This window comes from Cynocephalus volans, chromosome 17 (genome assembly GCF_027409185.1).
Source record: "Cynocephalus volans isolate mCynVol1 chromosome 17, mCynVol1.pri, whole genome shotgun sequence".
Taxonomy (NCBI): domain Eukaryota; kingdom Metazoa; phylum Chordata; class Mammalia; order Dermoptera; family Cynocephalidae; genus Cynocephalus; species Cynocephalus volans.
This window is the reverse complement of record NC_084476.1, coordinates 39,613,062-39,631,086: the sequence shown is the minus strand read 5'-3', so window position 1 is coordinate 39,631,086 and position 18,025 is coordinate 39,613,062. Positions and strand designations below refer to the sequence as shown.

Below are 18,025 nucleotides of genomic sequence, written 5' to 3'. Positions count from 1 at the left end.
TTTTCCTCTGTGGGTCCCTAAATGACTCTAATCAAAGCTGACACACTGTATTTACAACTAGTCTACCACAAGGCTGGGGGGGGGGGCATGGAGTTCAAGTGGCTTAAGGTCCCTGTACTGTCCAAAAAAAGAGTAGGAATATTTATCACCTCTAACTTTAATCTATCAACTTTGGTTACATTAAAATTTCTAGGGTAACCATTAAAAAAGAGAAAGTGTAGAGCCGGCTTGTGGCTCACTCGGGAGAGTGTGGTGCTGATAACACCAAGGCCGCGGGTTCGGATCCTATATAGGGATGGCCGATTCGCTCACTGGCTGAGTGTGGTGCTGACAACACCAAGCAAAGCGTTAAGATCCCCTTATCGGTCATCTTAAAAAAAAAAAAAAAAGAGAGAGAGAGAGAGAAAGTGTATAACATCCAAACAGGTAGAAGTAAAAAAAGTGAATGATTAAAAATAACCTAAAGGGCCAGCCCATGGCTCACTTGGGAGAGTGTGGTGCTGATAACACCAAGGCCACGGGTTCGGATCCCTATATAGGGATGGCCGGTTAGTTCAGTTGAGACCGAGTGGTGCTGACAATACCGAGTCAAGGGTTAAGATCCCCTTACTGGTCATCTATTATAAAAAAATAAAATAAAAATAACCTAAAAGAAGAGAAGAAAGCTAAAATTTAATGAAAAAATGGCAGGCCAAATACATTAAAAGCATGAAATAAGAAGGGAGATCTAAACCCAAATACATCAGTGCTAATATTAACTGAAAATGGACTAAATGTTCCAGTTAAAAGACAAGAAAAGTCAGGCTATAAAAAAACAAAAGCCCTATATACTATTTATAAGGGACATATCTGAAACACACAGATACAGAAAAGATGAAACTACAAGGACGGAAAAAGAGACACTGTCGGGTCCACCGCCGGCTGATCCGAACAGCCCTAGCCTCGTTGCTTTCGGTGGGTGAGCGAATGGCCCGGGATTCCTCTTTCCCTCCTGTCCCCTTTGGAAGGAGACGGGGGAAGAGAGCCGTGAAGAGAGGTGAGCACAGCCGCTGGCCCCCCAAAAACAGCCGGGTCAAAGGACACTCAGATGCAGCGGGGGTTCTGTCGAGCAGTTCCGTTTATTACCACACAAGCACTTGCTTTTATAGGCAGATGGGGAAGGGAGGTTTTTTTACATAATCTTATCAGCTTAAAGGTCAAGAGAGCATGCATCCTGTCTCAATGCCTAGCTATTGCAACCTCGAGTGGGGAAGCACGTATTTGGCCAATAAGGGCTAAGGCAAGGTTCCCGCAGACACCCCCACCCTACTTCCTCCCGGCGCCGTCTTAGGCTGCCACATTAATACGCCCTTGTGGGCCCATAATGGCGCTGCTTGTAATGTCACTTAAGGTGGCATTAGTTTTTAAGGCCTGACAGAGACACCTCCCATAGATTAACCAAAAAAAGATGGTATCAGATATCTGATAGCTATACTATCAGATAAAATAAGAGTGTAATGTAAACAAAAAAATCTACTAGATGTAAAAAGGGCAACTTCATAATGATAAAAGGTCACAACTTTATTTTGTATGCACTTGATGACATGGGTTCAAAGATACAAAGCAAAAAATTAAAAGGCAAAATAAACAAATTCATAATCATAGTTGAGTATTTTAACACATTTCTCTCTATCATTGCTAGGACAGAAAATTAACAGGATAAAAGAAGATTTGAACATGATTAATAAAGTTGATCTAATAGCATTACACAGAACACTGAATCCAGTAACTGTATAATATACATTATTTTCAAGTATATATTGATAAAAAAATGACTATAAACAGGGTCCTATCAGAAGTTTCAACAAATTTCAAAGAATTAAATTTATGCAGAACAAGCTCACTGACCGCAATCAACTAATGAAAGATAACTAGAAAATACTCATGTTTGGAAATTAAGAAACATTCTTAGATACCTAAATGAGAAATCACAATGGAAATTAGAAAATATTTAGAAATAAATGACAAAAATGTTACAATCAAAACTTGTGATCTCCTGCTGAAACAGTATTTGGAGAAAAATGTATAACCTTAAATGGAAAGAATAAAAATAAAAAGGATAAAAATTAATGAACTAAACATCCATTTCAAGAAGTCAGAAAAAGAACAAAATAAATCCAAGGAAAGTAGAAGGGTAAAATAAAGAGCAAAACTTAATGAAATATAAAACAAACTTACTATGGAGAATATCAACAAAGATAAAGTTTGGTTCTCTGAAAAGAACATCTACTGAAACCGAAGAAGAAAAAAAAAAAGGTAGAAAGCATAAAAATGAAATCGGAATAAAAAGGGGAGTATCCCGACAGATGTAGACAGTATAAGGATAATAAGGAAATACTATAAACAACTTTATAGAAATAAATTTGAGGGCCGAGCACGTGGCGCACTAGGGAGAGTGCGGCGCTGGGAGTGCAGCGCAACACTCCCGCTGCAGGTTCGGATCCTATATAGGAATGGCTGGTGCGCTCACTGGCTGAGTGCCGGTCACGAAAAAGGCAAAAAAAAAAAAAAAAAGTCTTACTAAAGAGAAATAAATTTGAAATCTTAGAAGGGACAAACTCCTAGAAAAATATTACTTACTAAAACTAACTTGAGAATAAATTTTAAAATAGTCCTAGAACCATTAAAGACAAAAGAAAACAAACCTCTAGGCCCAAGTGGCTTCATCACAGAGTTCTATCAAATATTCAAAGAACAAAGGAATGGGAACGAAGACGGATGGTGGAGGAGGAAGATAATGGGTCTTAGATAGAACTCTGGACCGACTGCAGCAGGGATTATAATTTGTCCCACTCCCCTTCCTCTTGCAAATTTCCCCAGAATTGTGACTAATCAGAATCCTGGAGAAGCTGTACCTGGATGAAGTGAATTTAACATAAGAAGCAAATGTACCTACTAAGTATCAGGGAAATGCACATCAAAACCACACTGAGATATCATCTCTCATGCCAGTTACACTGGCCAGTATCAAAAGACAGAGAATAACAAATGCTGACAAGGATGTGGAGAAAGGGGAACCTTCCTACACTGTTGGGGGGGCTGTAAATTAGTGCAGCCATTACGGAAAACAGTAGGGAGGTTCCTCAAACAACTACAGAGAATTGCCATACAGTCCAGCTATCCTGCTGCTGGGTGCATACCTGAAAGAATGGAAAAAATCATCAGGTCAAAGGAACACCTGCACTCCCAATGTTTATCGCAGCTTTATTTACTATAGCTAAGAATTGGAAGAATCTAAATGTCCACTGTCCACTGACTGGGTAAGAAAAATGTGGCATATATACACATGGAATACTATTCTGCCATAAAAAGGAATGAAATTCTGCCATTTGCAGCAACGTGGAAGAACTTAGAAAAAAATTATATTAAGTGAAATAAGCCAGGTACAAAAAGAGAAATACCGCATGTCCTGACTCATAAGTGGGAACTGGGAGGGGGAAAAAAAGTAAACAAAAAGAAAGAAAGATACAACAATCACAATAATTCCTTGAACCTTCAAAAGGAGAGAAGGGAACTGAGACTACCAGAGGTGGGAAAGGGCGGGGGAGTTAAAGAGAAATTGGTAAAGGACCACAAAAAATGTTTACCCCGTATAATGATAAAATTAAAAAATTAAAATTAAAAAAATTATTAATGGAATTTATAAAACTGAATGGGTCACTAGAGTGCAATCTATTGCAGATTGCTTTTGAAAAATTCTAGTTTATCTTGTGATTGTTTCTCAGGCTCAAATTTTAGCCTATAGAGATGCTGCTGTGATTGTTACCTATTAAAATGCATTACCCAACAATGTTAAAAAAAAACACAGATTAAAGCCCAACACTAACAAGAATTTAAAGCATTTTAAAGTAAATTTTATTAAGAAAATTTATTGCAGTTATTGCTTTGAAAATGTTATGTCATTTAATGAATATTGAATAAAACATTAAATATAATTTTACTTTCAAAAAAATGAAGAAGCAAGTGTATCTGAATGGTGCAAAAGGTGGACTATAGAACACTACTGGTGTTCCACCCAGATCCTCTTTATACACCCACCCCCTAGATTTAGGTGTCAGCTGATAACAACTCACAGATGTCCCTTTCTCCAGAGAAGTGCCTCCTCACCTAACTGTACCTCTCTTCCCCTCCTCCTTCCCTCATCCTGCTTCCCTCATTTTCTTCTTCCTGAGCAATTCTCCCAATATATTGCTTGAACAAGAATCCCCATTTCAGGCCCTGCTACTGCAGAACAGGACCTAAGAAAACACCATTTAAGATGGTGGAAAGAGAGCCACAAGGTACACGAAGAGACTTTTAAAACATATAACTGACAAGGGACCACCAGCCAAAATATATAAAGAACTTTAAAAAATCAATGAGAAAAATTGGAAAATAGGCAGTTCACAAAAGAGTCCATCCAAATAACCAATAAAAAATTGGTTAACATCAGTAGCAACCAAGAAAAGCAAATTAAAACCACAAGAGATATCATGACACACACTAGAATAGTTGAAAAGAAAATTAAAACTGACAAAACCAACTATTTGCAAGTATGTGAAACAACTGGAACTCTCATATACTGCTGTTAGGAAGGTAAATTGGTATAATCACTAAGAAAAGTTTTTGGCGTTATCTAGCAAAGCGATTCTACTAACGCATATATAACCTAAAGAAAATATACACAACAGAAAATGTCTACGGATGTTTTTGGTAGTCAGAAACTATAAGCAACCCAAGTAACCATCAAGTACAGGATGATTAATCTATTATGACATTCACACCATGAAATACTGTTAGCAATGAAAATAAGTGAGTTTTCTATATGGATACATTTCACAAATCAGCTGAGCAAAAGAAAAACACAAAATGCAAACAGTATGATTCTATATGTATGAAGTTTAAAAAAAAACAGTAAAACTAAACTATATTGTTTAGGAATGCAAATACAGGTGATAAAAAACTACAAAGATAAGAAATGATTATCACAAAAGTCAAGATATGGTTTCTCCTGGGGAAGGAGGTTATGATTTGGAAGGAGGTACTGAATATTGGCAATGTTCTATTTCTTGACATGGTGGTGGTTACATGTATGTTTCCCTTATAATTATTTCTTAAACTATATATGTGTGCTTTTTCCCTGCATGTACATGTTATATTTCCATAAAATAGTTTAAAACAAAGGCAATAAATATATTATTGTTTGATTCTTAGAAAAATTGAGAAAGCTGAAAAATCTTTCATTTTTAAATTAAAACTTTGCCCCCTAAAACTCTAACAGGATACATGCCAAGTAAATTTTCAGTAATGTCTACTTAGGACTATAAGACGGAGGCAAAGTCTCCTGGTAACAGATCTGTGCTTTTCAAGAGTCCCTCAAGGACCTCTCTTATACATGGAAAAGTAAGGTGAGTAGGCAACCAAAGTCCTACGGTAAGTATCTCGCTGAAGACTGCCATTCCTGAAAATCCTTGGTCGGCAGAACCCTGGAGAGGAAGTAGAACCAATTTGCCAAAAGGACTTGGGTTAGGGTTAGGAAGAGAAGCAACTGATCCCCCAAACTTGTAGGTTTAAAAACAGGAAAATTTCTTGGATAGAAATCTCTGGGGACCCTGACCAAGGCTGCTAGCAGGAAAGGGCCCCATATGCCCTAAATGGGAATCCCCTCTCCCCCTAGGACAGTAGGAGAACCCAGCCTAGTGACAGACTCAACACAAGGCCCAAAGTGTGGTGCTTTGGGAAGAATGGCTAAGTATGTGAGGATAAACTAAAAAAGCTCTGACCTTGGAATCCAAGCATGGGATCACGCTGGTGGGGATCAGGTTCAATAATGGTGTTGAGCAGCAATGACCACACATCCTTGGACCATGCAGGACAGCACTTCAATACTGATACCATATAGCTGTGTCAGAAATAACAATATGGGTGGACTGCTCAGACACTGCAGTTCTCTCTCCTCTGGAGAGTGATGGCAAGACTGACCCCTTTGGACTGTGTAAGCCCTCAGAGTGATTGGAAGAGGAAGGCATTGAAATTCTCACTATTAAGGGCATTAGAGGGCTTGGGAGACTACTTGGAAAAATAAAGAAATATGTAACTGCATTAGAGCCCAACTTGTGAAATGAGACATACAGGTTAAACATTTAAAGTGAAATAGACAAAATCTTAATCAAATGTCTCTCTGTATATGTACCTTTAGGTATACAATATCAAATAGTTTAGATGAGTGGGAAACTAATAAATCACTAAGCTAACAGGAAGGGGGAAATGAGAGAAATTAGCAGACATTTTAAACAAAGCGCATGATAGGTGACTCCAGAGAAAGTTCATTTATTGAGGCAAACTGAAAGAACAAAATGCTTCCTGGACCATCTATTATTATTACGTGTATCTTCCTTGACAAGCATGTGATATCTTCTTGGTTGCCCAGGACACTATACCTTTCACTGACTCCCCTTCCGCACCTTTATCAGAGCCCCCACTGATTTGCCCCCAGCATGTGGAAATACACTCAGCTTTATTCCCCAAAGATTCTGAGATTCCCTAAGGCCAGGACCTATGTATGTTTTTTATCTGTTTCTACTTACTCCCATTCCTCTTGGCCCTGCCACCAAAGCATGTTTATTGACAGAAAGAAGGACGAAAAAAGGGAGGGAGGGAGGGAAGGAAGAAAGGAATGACCGCGCTGTAACTGGAAAAAACAAAAACAAAAAACCAGAAACCCATAGTGAACTGGTGACTGCTTGACCAGTTACTGCTTAACAGCTACTTGTGCTATCATAAAAATATAATTCCCTGATAACCATGGAAACCAAAATGAAGGCACTATGGAGAGGGTGGCTCTGTTCAGAAATCTAAAAATAATAAAAGCTTGAAACCAGAAAGACAAAGAAATCCAAGTGCTCCAGGCCAGAAGGAAATCCTTTCCTAAAAGCCCTGACAAAGCAGCATTTTCTCCAGTCTCTAAAACCTCACTAGGGTTCAACAAGGGCTCTGGAACTGCTGTGAAGGATCATGAAATAATTCAGGCCTCTCTGTGTGCTTCTGTCCCTTGGGGCCAGCTGCTATGAAGCCAGCTCACTGGGAGCTGGAACTTATTGTTATTATAAAATGTACTGAGAACCAACAGAGAGATACACACTTGTATATATAATATAAACAATCTAACACAGCTAGCTATGGAAAAACCCCCATGGGAGCAGGGGTCATGTCTGTCTTGTTCACATTTCTATCTCCAGCTCCTAACAGGTGCGCAAGCACATAGTCGGTGTTCCATAAATACTGCACTTGTTGAGTAAATGAAGAATTAGATTAGAACTTAGGGAAAGCACAGTGCTTGATAAAATATCCATTCTCCTCACCACCCAGTGCCAACACACTCTGTTGGGTCCTGAGCAAAATCAAAGTCCTGTCCTCATTCAGGGTCCAGTTTCTCTATTTGCAAAAGGAAACAGCTGGATTTGACAGTTTCCCAGGCACCTTCCAGCTCTGACCGTCAATCACTGTACTGTGCTTTTTTTGGTGGCAGCACATGCCTGGCACTTTTCTTTCCCCTCAGAGGGAATCTGATACCCATCTGCTCAAGTAGATTAATGTTCCCATCCAGCCTGACTCATATGGTAGGAACAACAGGTTCACATGCCAATTGTAAAAGAGAAGGCAAAGTGGGCCCCCAAAGAGTCCTGCAAAACAAAACAGCACTATATATTTTTTAGGACTAAAAATATAGAAACTGAGGTGTGATTATTCTGCTAAAAACGCTTCACGCGGGGCACTCTCCAGCTTACTAATTTAATAATGCTTATATTAACAGAACTACTGAGCCTCTGTGCCTAACAATATGCTAAGCCCTTTAGGCTTACTCCCACAGCAACCTATGAGCTAAATACTATTACTGTCTCTTTTTTTTTTTTTTTTTTTTTTTCCTGACCGGTAAGGGGATCGCAACCCTTGGCACGGTGTGGTCAGCACCACGCTCAGCCATTGAGCGCACCGGCCATCCCTATACAGGATCCGAACCCGTGGCCTTGGTGTTGTCAGCACCGCACTCTTCCGAGTGAGCCACGGGCCGGCCCCTGACTCCGGAGTTCTGGGTATTAAAATGGCTTTCCCATCTGTTCTTCACTGTAGTCCTAACAGGGAGGCAGGGCAGGAGTTTATCACTTGTCGAAAGATGGAGAAAGGGAGTCTCCGAGAGGCTTGCGATTTCCACAAAATAGACACAGTAGGTGCCCAGCCCCAGACTTGCTCCTGCGTTCCTACGTGAAGGCTCTTCCCATCCCAAGCGTCGGCTTCACTTACACATTCGCAAAACCTCAGGGCTGGAGGGGAGCGCGGCTAGAGGTGGCAGGGGAGCGCGACGCCGCGGCCTGAGGGCACCCCTTCGGGGTCCCGCCGAGGCCCCTGCCTACAGACGCCCGACCAGACGCGCAGCCTCTGCCAGAACCGAGCGGCGCCTCCTCATTCGGTCGCCTGGTCAAGCGCCCCGGGTCCCAGGGAGGGAGCGCCACGGCGCCCGAGCTCGCTTCCCCCGGCCGCCCCCTGCTCCGGGACCGGCATCCCGGGGACGCGGGCGGAGTAAGTTCGCCCGCAGGCTCCGCGGACCGGCCACCTCTTACCTCTCAGGGATCGCGGCGTCCCGGCAAGTCGCGCGCCGCCCCGCCGCCAGAGCCGCAGCGCAGCAGGAGGACCGCGGCGCGCCGCGAGCCCCGCCCGGGGGCGCGCGACTGCCTGGGCTCGTGCGGGACGCCGCCGCCACGTGACGCGCGGGGCGGGGGATGCCGGGAGCGGCGGGCGGGGACCACCGCCGCTGAGAAGGAACTTCTGCAGCGGGCGGGGGAGCGGAGAGGGAGCAAGACGCGAGGGGGAGGACGGGTCTTCGAGGACTGCAAAGGCGAGCTTGTGGCAGGACGAGTCGGTCTTCATTGCGCCTCCCAGAAGGGGCAGGAATAGAATCAGTGGGCGATGATTTCGGAGAGGCGTGGTAGGGTCATTATAGATTCTTCCAAGCACCAGAGTTATCTAGCAGTGTCATGGGCTGTTCCCGGAGGTTGGTGAGCTCCTTGTACATGTGCATGGAGGGGCTGGCTTCATTCATAGAACAGACCACTGGCTAGGGGCCAGACAGTATACTGGGAGTATATATTAAATTAGTTGTATGTGTAGCGTTTAACATAATGCTGTCGTAGATGTTAGTTGCTGCTGCTGCTATTATGAACACAGAAATGAATAAAGCTGGTATGGTTTCTGTTCTCCTGAAATTATCTAGCGGAGAAGTTATCCATTAATCAAATCACTTAAACTTAATTTAAAATTAGGGGGGCAAGGGAGAGTGGTCAGGGAGGACCTCTCAGAGGAAGGTAAAGTTAGCCAAATGGAAGAGGGGCAGGGAAAGCCTGTGTGAAAGCTCTTGGGCAAGGTGGGGCCAGGTAGAGAAGATTGCTCTTTGGGGAACTGGAAAATGTCCAGTTTGAGTGAGTGAGGTCAGAGAGGTAGGTACGGGCCAGATCATGCAGGAGTAGTAGTAGTAGGCCATAAGGATTTTAAAATCTTATGTAAAAGGAAGCCATTGAAGGGTGGAGGATGTGGATGATTTGATACTTTTAAAAACAGTATGTCAGCTACTGCTGGGAGAATAGACAAGAGTTAAGAGTGAAGGCAGAGATTGGTTAATAAGTCTTGGACTGGAGTAGTGGTAGTGAAGATGGAGAGAAATGGATTTGAGATATTTTTGAAGTATAGTCAAACTTGGCTTGATGTGGGAAATTAGGTGGATTCCCAGTCTTCTAGATTAACCTAAGAACAGGGCCTATGGAGGTACTGTTTATTGAAAAGGGAACTATTGTAAGAACATACTTGCAGGTGGTGGGGGGAGATCAAGAACTCAATTTTGGACTTGTTAAATTTGAGGTGCCTGTGTGTCATCCAAGTGGAGTGATTTTTAAAAAGCAGTTGGATACAGACCTCTGGATCTTAGAAGAGAATGTCAGCTACAGAAATCTAACTTATCAAGAATGCTGTGAAAAACCAATTATCACACCAGATTGAGGTTTGAAATAGCTGATCCCTGTGGTCCCACTGACCTGTCAGTAACTGGCTCTATAGAATGTATTCTACAAAAATGTATTCCATCTATTATTACCATATGATGGATTTGGTATGATTCTGGGAAGCCTAAGTTACCATGTAGCTGCTCTCTTTTATATATGGAAAAACAAAACCTAAACCTAAAGCCAACAATTTAAGTAGAAAAAAAAACTGTACACACAGTAGCCAGATATACAGTAGTAGAAAGATTACTGAATTAGGTCAGGTCAGATCAGGAGTGGTCTCACACTACAATGAGCTTGATAATTTATCTTATTGACTGGCAAAACAATAGTATGTTTAAGTCTTTGAAAAGTGTCCCATTGTATGAAACTGGCAGTCTAGATATGACTGTTAATAAGCAATCAAGAGCCTGAAATTCTGGATTTGTGCCACCCACCATTGTTTGTTTTGGCATTTCTGTAAAACAGCTATGACTTTCAAAGGAGTGCAACATCAGCTTTCTATAAGAGCATACTGTCTTCCCTATTAGTGCTGCAAGCATCACATGCTACATGGGAAATTTGATTTTTTATATACGTACTGAAACACTAGAACACCATTTACAAACTACAGTTGAGCTCTGCCCTCATTTCTTCTGTTTTTTTCTTTTTATTTTTTTTTCGTGACCGGCACTCAGCCAGTGAGTGCACCGGTCATTCCTATATAGGATCCGAACCCGCGGCGGGAGCGTCGCTGCGCTCCCAGCGCAGCACTCTACCGAGTGCGCCACGGGCTCGGCCACCTCATTTCTTCTGTGCATGCCTCTATCCCACCACTTGCTGTCTGTTGATCTTTTTCCTCCCTTAGCAAAGTTGCTCATCTTTGCACCCTGACACATAGTAGGTATTTACTGTCAAATGAATTAGTGAACATATACAATCTCCTCAGCCATGTGAACTTTATTTACTTTGCTTTACAGCCTCAGGCAAAGTGATCTGTTTAGGCTCAACACAGTGGACATGTCATCCTTTTTGGCTGCCCAGGATCGGAACTCTTTTCCTACATTTGGGAGTTCCCCATTTATGAGCTTGTTGGGAAGCAGAGCATGCCTTTCACTGTAGAAGTGGAAATTCCAGGTATATTCGCAGCTTCTCCATGTGACTCCAGTGTCACAAATTAAATATCCCTCAGACTTTGAATAAAGCCAGAGACACTACGAAGTCTCTGGAAAAATTCTTTGGTGACCATGGCAATATCGCATCTCAGAATAACACTGGCTGCTATGATAGTGGCATGGTCCAGGGTTCTGTACCTGTGGCCTTGTCAAATTAAGTGGTGGCACCTAATGCTCAGCAGGGATGGTGTCCTTACTGCATCAGTTCTGTGGAGTGATCAAATGACAAAAGGTAATATTCCAGTTGCCTAGTCTGCAAGCATGATTCTCTAGGCCTCTGATAATGCAAAACTCCATATAATCCTTTTAATAATATACTTTTCTCCTTAAACCTGCCAAAATTGGATTTTGATGTTTGCAACTAAAAATCTGACCCTCATAATCACATAATAAATAGCAGAGCTAGGCTCTATAGCTCAGGGGTTAGAGCACTGGTCTTTTGTATAAATAGCAGAACTGAAGCTGTAACCCAGGACTTCGGACTCCTAATTCTGGTGTTCCTTCCATATGGACAGACCTCCACTTTCCAACAACCCACAAGTTTTATATTACATATTGATGTCTCTAAATCACTTTGTTCACTGAATTTATACTTTAATATGTAAGCTGATTAATGAACATTTCAAGCGACTGGATGTTGAGGCAGCTGCCAGAGGAACATTCAGCTTCAAATGCAGCAGTGTCTTTGTCTGTACATCTCTTTATCCAATTAAAAATTTGTTCGCATTATTGGCCTCTATAGATATACATGAAAAATAAAGATACTATTACTAATTACTGTTATTAATGTGACTGAGAAAAATATAAAAACTATTAGACATGCTTAAAGTAGATCATTAGCCTTAGTAGAATGATTGTTGGACTAAAACTAGCTGAGTTTTATTTCTGAAGGAAACATTTAAGGACATGTTTCATAACCCTGAAAATATCTCATCAGCTGCTGTGTTTAAAAGACAAACTACATAAGTAATTTTGTAACGTTTTTACATCACAGTAGCAAATCAACTTTTATATATATAATTTTTGTTTTTGTGAATTTGTACTAAAGTAGGCAACTGGCACCACCTATGCCTATCTGTAAAACTGAGTGCACACAAGTAGCATGTAATTAACAACTATTCATGGTCTCCTGGATGAAGTCCATAACATAGAGGAGGGAAAAGACCTTGTGTTTTATTTCAAATTTATTATAGCAGCCTTCAAAAAAATAGGTCAGTGAAGGTTCTTATGTAGTAGAATTTGGAATTACAGTATATACACTAGCCAGCAGATGTCAGAATGGGATCTCTTTCTTAAGACTAAACTATGAAAAAGTAACAGGAGTTTCTGCAAGGACTGAAGGTTTTTTGCTTTTCGGTGGTCAACATAATTCAGTCACTGGCCTTTCTTCCTCAAACACATCTGCTTTTACACTTTTTAAAAGGCTCTCCACTCTTTATCTGGCCAATTCCTATTCATCCAAATCTTACTTTGTGTCTTTTCCTAGGGGAATCCTCCCTGTTTCTCCCCCAACCAAACAGGTCAAGACTGTCCTATTCCATGTTCTCACAGCTACCTGTACTTGACTCTCCTAGTAGTTTAAGAATAGAGATCATGACTGAATTCTTCTCTGCTATATCCCTACCTACCATACTGCCTGCCCCACTGTAGTCACTGAATGAGAAGACCTCCACCAAATAGACTGGGAAAATTTTTCTGAGGCCTGGACAATAGGCTGTATCTAGAAAGTCAATTTCCACTACCCTCCACCACCCCACCCTGCTTCAATTCAGCAGTTTATTTATTCAGACCCTTCTTTGTAAAGATATTATGTGGGACAGAAATGTATGAGACAGTACTTGTATTCAAGTGATTTTTCAGTAACAGGGAAAAGACAATAACAGAAACTTCTCCCTCATAGTGGCAATCCCCACATGTATACATGTTCAGATTTTACTTACACATTTCCAGTGAGGAGCCCCTTCTGTGACCCAGTCTACCTTGGTCACAGTAGTTGTGAGTTCAGGAAGGAATCTTCCTTCTTAGCTTTCTATAGATTTATCCTATTCTGCGTTCTGGAATATTACTCTTTGACAGGGCAACTCCTTTTATTTCTAAAAACAGCTCTCAGATTCCTACTATAGGTCTTCTCCAGGCTAAACATCTATAATTCCTTCAATTATCTGTCTAGTAGCACGATTTCCAGGCCCCTTCAGTATTCCAACTACTGAACTCTCTCCCCTCTGGCAAGCTGATTACCCTTGAAAAAACTGTCAGATCTGGAGACCTTAAAATGTTGTACTCTTACTGATGCAACTTAAAATTGCTTTCATTTTTAGTTTTATTTGACTCTTAAACCTAAAACAATCACAGAATTTCAAAAACGGAAGGAACCTTAAGGTAAATTAACTTACCAGTTACCCAGGGCAGACCGTGGGCCAATTAAATCACCTGATGCTTTTAAAAAACAGAGTTCTGGGCAATTATGATTCTATAGGTCTTTTGTCAAAAAGCTTCTCATGTGATACGGTGTGCAACTTATTTTGGAAAGCACCTCTGCACATGATGCCTGAAACTGGCCTTATGTAACACACTCACTGTGGGTATTCTTTTCCCCATTATACTTGAACCTCTCCTGTGGCAGGCAGCACACTATCAAGAGGTATCTTTATATGCAAATCCTTCCAACTCTCTTCGATGCCCAGGTACATGACATCCAGCCCCTTTTTATTCTTAAAAATAAGTGAACAGAATACCAGTTACCCATAAAATACAGATTTATCTTAGACTCCTTTCTCTACCAAGAAACAAGTATTAAAAATATGCTATTTTACTGTGTTATTTACTCATGAAATTGGGAAGAAGCATTTAAAAGGGATATTTTGAGTCTATATTATCTAATGCAAAGTTTCTAGGTGCCCTCCACCCCTTCTCCTGATATACTCTACAAACTTAGGAAAGGTGACATAATTAAGAGTGATTTAAGTTCAGTATACTTAAGAAAACAGGTTGAAAAAGAAGAGGAAGAGAGAGGAGAAAAGAAAAAACATTAAATACTTTCTGTCAAAGCAGGAATATATAAGTACGTTTTAACTTAGGAAACAATAAAGTAAAAAATACAAATTGCTCTTTTATGGTGATGAACAACTTCTAAACAGTATAGTGCTTGTTAACAAAAGTGAGGGTTAGATTAAAAAAGAAAAGTGTTGCAGTATCTTTTCCTCCAACTTCTCTAACAGCATTGCTTCACTGAGCTATTTTATTAAGAATAATTCTTTTAAACAGTTTTAAGATTTTACTTTTATGTTCAATGAAGATTCTTTGCCTTTTGCAGTATATGCTTAAGACCAGTGAAAATAAAATCAAGTATACTTAAAATTTTACAGTTGATATTAAGGTTCAATAGTAAGCTTATTAAACTCAAATAAGCTTATTCCTCAAAGGTATCCTGAAAACATTTAAAATTTTACTGATAATGTTAAGATGAACAATTCATTTGATCATTTTCCTACATTTTTGTCTTAGTGCTTATCTATCACATTTCAAAAAACTGTTTTTTCAGTATCTTTATTATTTAAGTATCCTATATATTGTGTCTCTCCCATCAGCTCAAATAATCAGAGGCAATGCAATTTGAATTTTAGGAAGAAAAGCATCATATAAGCTCCCACTGCTATATTATATCCAGCAGTAGTCTCGTTGTTTCAGCACTGTCCCATAAAAATCAGTCTCTAGCCTCTTGGTGTCATGAACATATTTGCACTTTCTTCCTAAATGAACAGCATAAATTGGGGGAGACTAAGTTGTAGTAGGAGATCAGATGTAGTCCTTGCCAGACTACTTCATATATGCTTAGTTGTGAAACCAACAAACTAACAATATCTCTTGTGGTAATAACCTGAAAGGCCATAGTTGGCAATATTTCTCTCTTCAGGAAACAAAATGAATGGATCCTATTTTTCAGGAACTCTTCTAGGTGCTGGGATACAGCAGTGAACATAATAGACAAAAACCCCTGCCCTCATCAAGCATATATTTAATGAGGGAGAATATGTTTAATAACAAATAACTAAGGATAAAAACGTTAAATGATAAGTGCCAGGACAAAAAATAAAGCAGGGAAGGAGAGTATGGAGTACTGGAGAGATTGCAATTAAAAAGAAAAAAAAATTAAGTATAATATAAATACAGAAAAATGTACATAAGGGTATAGCTTGGATTTTGACAAACTGAAATATCCTGAAACCTATAAAAGAGTTGGGAAAGGCCTCACCGAGAAATGCCATTAAAGCAAAAACCTGAAGGAGAGGCACTTGAGAATGTAAGGCAATTCCATGCAGAGGAAACAGCCAGGGGAAGAGCCCAGAGGTAGCAGCACGTCTGCTCTGGCGAGGAAGCGAGGCCAGTGTGGCTGGAGTGTGGGGAAGAAGGAGAGGAAGACGATGAGATCAGCCAGGACCAGACTGTTCTGAACCTTAAGGGCAACCAGAAAACTTTGGCTTTTACTGAGATAGGAAGCCACTGGAGCATTTTTGAGTGGTATGTTCTAGCTAATTTGGACCATTCTGACTACCGTGAGAACAGACTGTAGAGGGATAAGGGTGGAAGCAGGGAGATTAGTTAGGAGGCTGTTGCAATAATTCAAAAGAGAAGTCATGGTGGATTGGACCAGGATGGTAGCAATGAAGTTGGTGAGAAGTCATCAGATTTTGATTACAATTCAGAAGTAGGTCCAGCAAGGTTTTCTGAGGGATTGGTATTGGATATGAAAGAGAGGAGTCAAGGATGACGATCAGGTTTTTGGTCTAAGCAACTGGAAAGACAGCTCTTGAGACCGAGAGGAGTACATTTCATGAAAGGGGGAAGATAGGGAGTTTGTTTTGGGACAAGTTTCAAATTAAGGGGATGAGTTTAGGCTAGATACATAAAATTGGAAGTCTGAAGCCCGTAAATGGTGTTTAAAGCCAAGAGACCAGATGAGATCACTAAAGGAATTAGTGTAGAATCTACACTGTAGATAAAGAGGTCTGAGAACTGATGTGTGTTGTGGAGTACTGCAACTTTCAGAGGATAGAGGTGAAGAGGAACCAGCAAAAGAATCTGAGGAAGAGTGTAAGAGGAAAATTAGGAAAGTGAAGTGCTATGAAAGGCCCACAAGGTGGTTACAATAATGAGGTAGTGGCTGCTGATATAAGACGGATCAGTATCAACCTTGACAAGGACTGTTTCAGAAGATGGGAGGGGACGCAAGCCTAATTAGAGTGGGTTCAAGAGATAATGAAAGGAAGTAAATGAAAGTATGGACAACCGTATTGAAGCATTTAATTGTAAAAGAGCAGAGAAATGGGAAGGCAGGTGGAAGGGGTGAGGATTCAACAGGGTTAGGGTGGATGTGGTGGTGAAGCACCTAGATCGCAATTTCAGGGCCAAGGTATTCATTCCCCCAGTGGCTAGGAGTGGTTTGCTGCTGACAGCTCACAGCTGCATCCCTCTCAGCAACTGCCCTCAGCTGAAGGAAGCTGTCCCCCCTCCCCCTCAGCAGCTCACATCCAACGACTTGTTCATGCAGGGGTTCAAAGTCCCTACCCTCTTGCCTTAATTCAGGATTTCTCCAAAGAAAACCATCCTACCATCAAAGACACCCGTCAGATCCAGTAAAGCTGCTATTATAACCAGGGTGACCAACCACCCCAGTTTGCACAAGACTGAGGGGTTTCCTGGGACTCAGGACTTTCAGTGCTAAAACTGGGACAGTCCTGGATGGTTGGTCACCCTAGTCACAGCTGCATCACACTTCTCCCCTGCCCAGCCTGTTTTACTTGCTCTCTAAAGTGTTTTTCCCAAAAGTACTCTCCCCAAAACCTCCAGCATTTTAATCTCAGCCATCTTCTCCAGGGAACAGATTGGATTTAATCAGGGTTGGGTTTTGCCAGGGTAGTACATTGAAGACAGAGGGAGGGAAGAGTTGAAAGTGTGCACAAGAATGATTACAATGATAGTTAAAGGAATCTAAGCAGAGATGGGGGCGGAGGAGCACAGACACTAGGTGGTACGGAGAAGATTATAGGGCCAGGAGGAGCCAAAGAAATTAGTGTTAGAGAAAAGAATGCTTTAAGTTAAATCTACGTTATGACTGTGGGGTTGAGTGACTAAGGTAGGCTGAGGTCAGCAAATGACCTCTGAGAAAAAGCAGATTTGGGCAGAAAGGAACTCTCAATTTTTTTCCACCAAATCTAAACCCTTATCACATGTGGCAGAACAATACCTGTACTCCCACCCCGATAGCCATGTCCTAATCTCCAAAACTGTGAATATGCTACTTCATATGGCAAAAGGAACTTTGCAGATGTGATTTTGTTAAGGATCTTGAGGTGGGGAGATTATCCTAGATGATCTGGGTGCATCCAATGTAATCACAAGGGTCCTTATAAAGGGGAGAAAGCTAGTTCAGAGTAGAAGATGTGACCACAGAAGCAGAGGGTGGAGTGGGAAGCCTCTAGAGCTGGAAAAGACAAGGCACAGATTCTCCTGCAGCATTCTGACATCGGCACTATTCAGTCAACAGCAGTTTTCTAACATCAGCACTATACTGACACCAGCACTCCTTATGTCAGGACTACACTGGATTTTGATATCAGCATCCCTAGAACTTCCAGAAGGAATGTAGCTCTGCCAAAACCTTGATTTTAACCCCATAAAACCTATTCAAACTTTTGACTTCCAGGACTGTAAATAAACTTGTGTTGTTTTAAGTCACAAAGTTTGTAGTAATTTGTTACAGCAGCAATAGAAAACTAATACATTTATAGCACTCCTTCCTCCTTT

The 18,025-nt window shown here is 41.0% G+C and overlaps 1 protein-coding gene across 1 annotated transcript in view; it reads right to left on the bottom strand.

Moving 5' to 3' along the window:
• Positions 1-8,727, bottom strand: part of FBXO10 (F-box protein 10) — a 58,865-nt gene extending 50,138 nt beyond the window's left edge. Inside the window, exon 1 of the mRNA XM_063082082.1 lies at positions 8,637-8,727. The gene's annotated coding sequence lies outside the window, so the exon portion shown is untranslated. The remainder of the gene's footprint in view (positions 1-8,636) is intronic.
• Between the last annotated feature and the right edge of the window lie 9,298 nt (positions 8,728-18,025).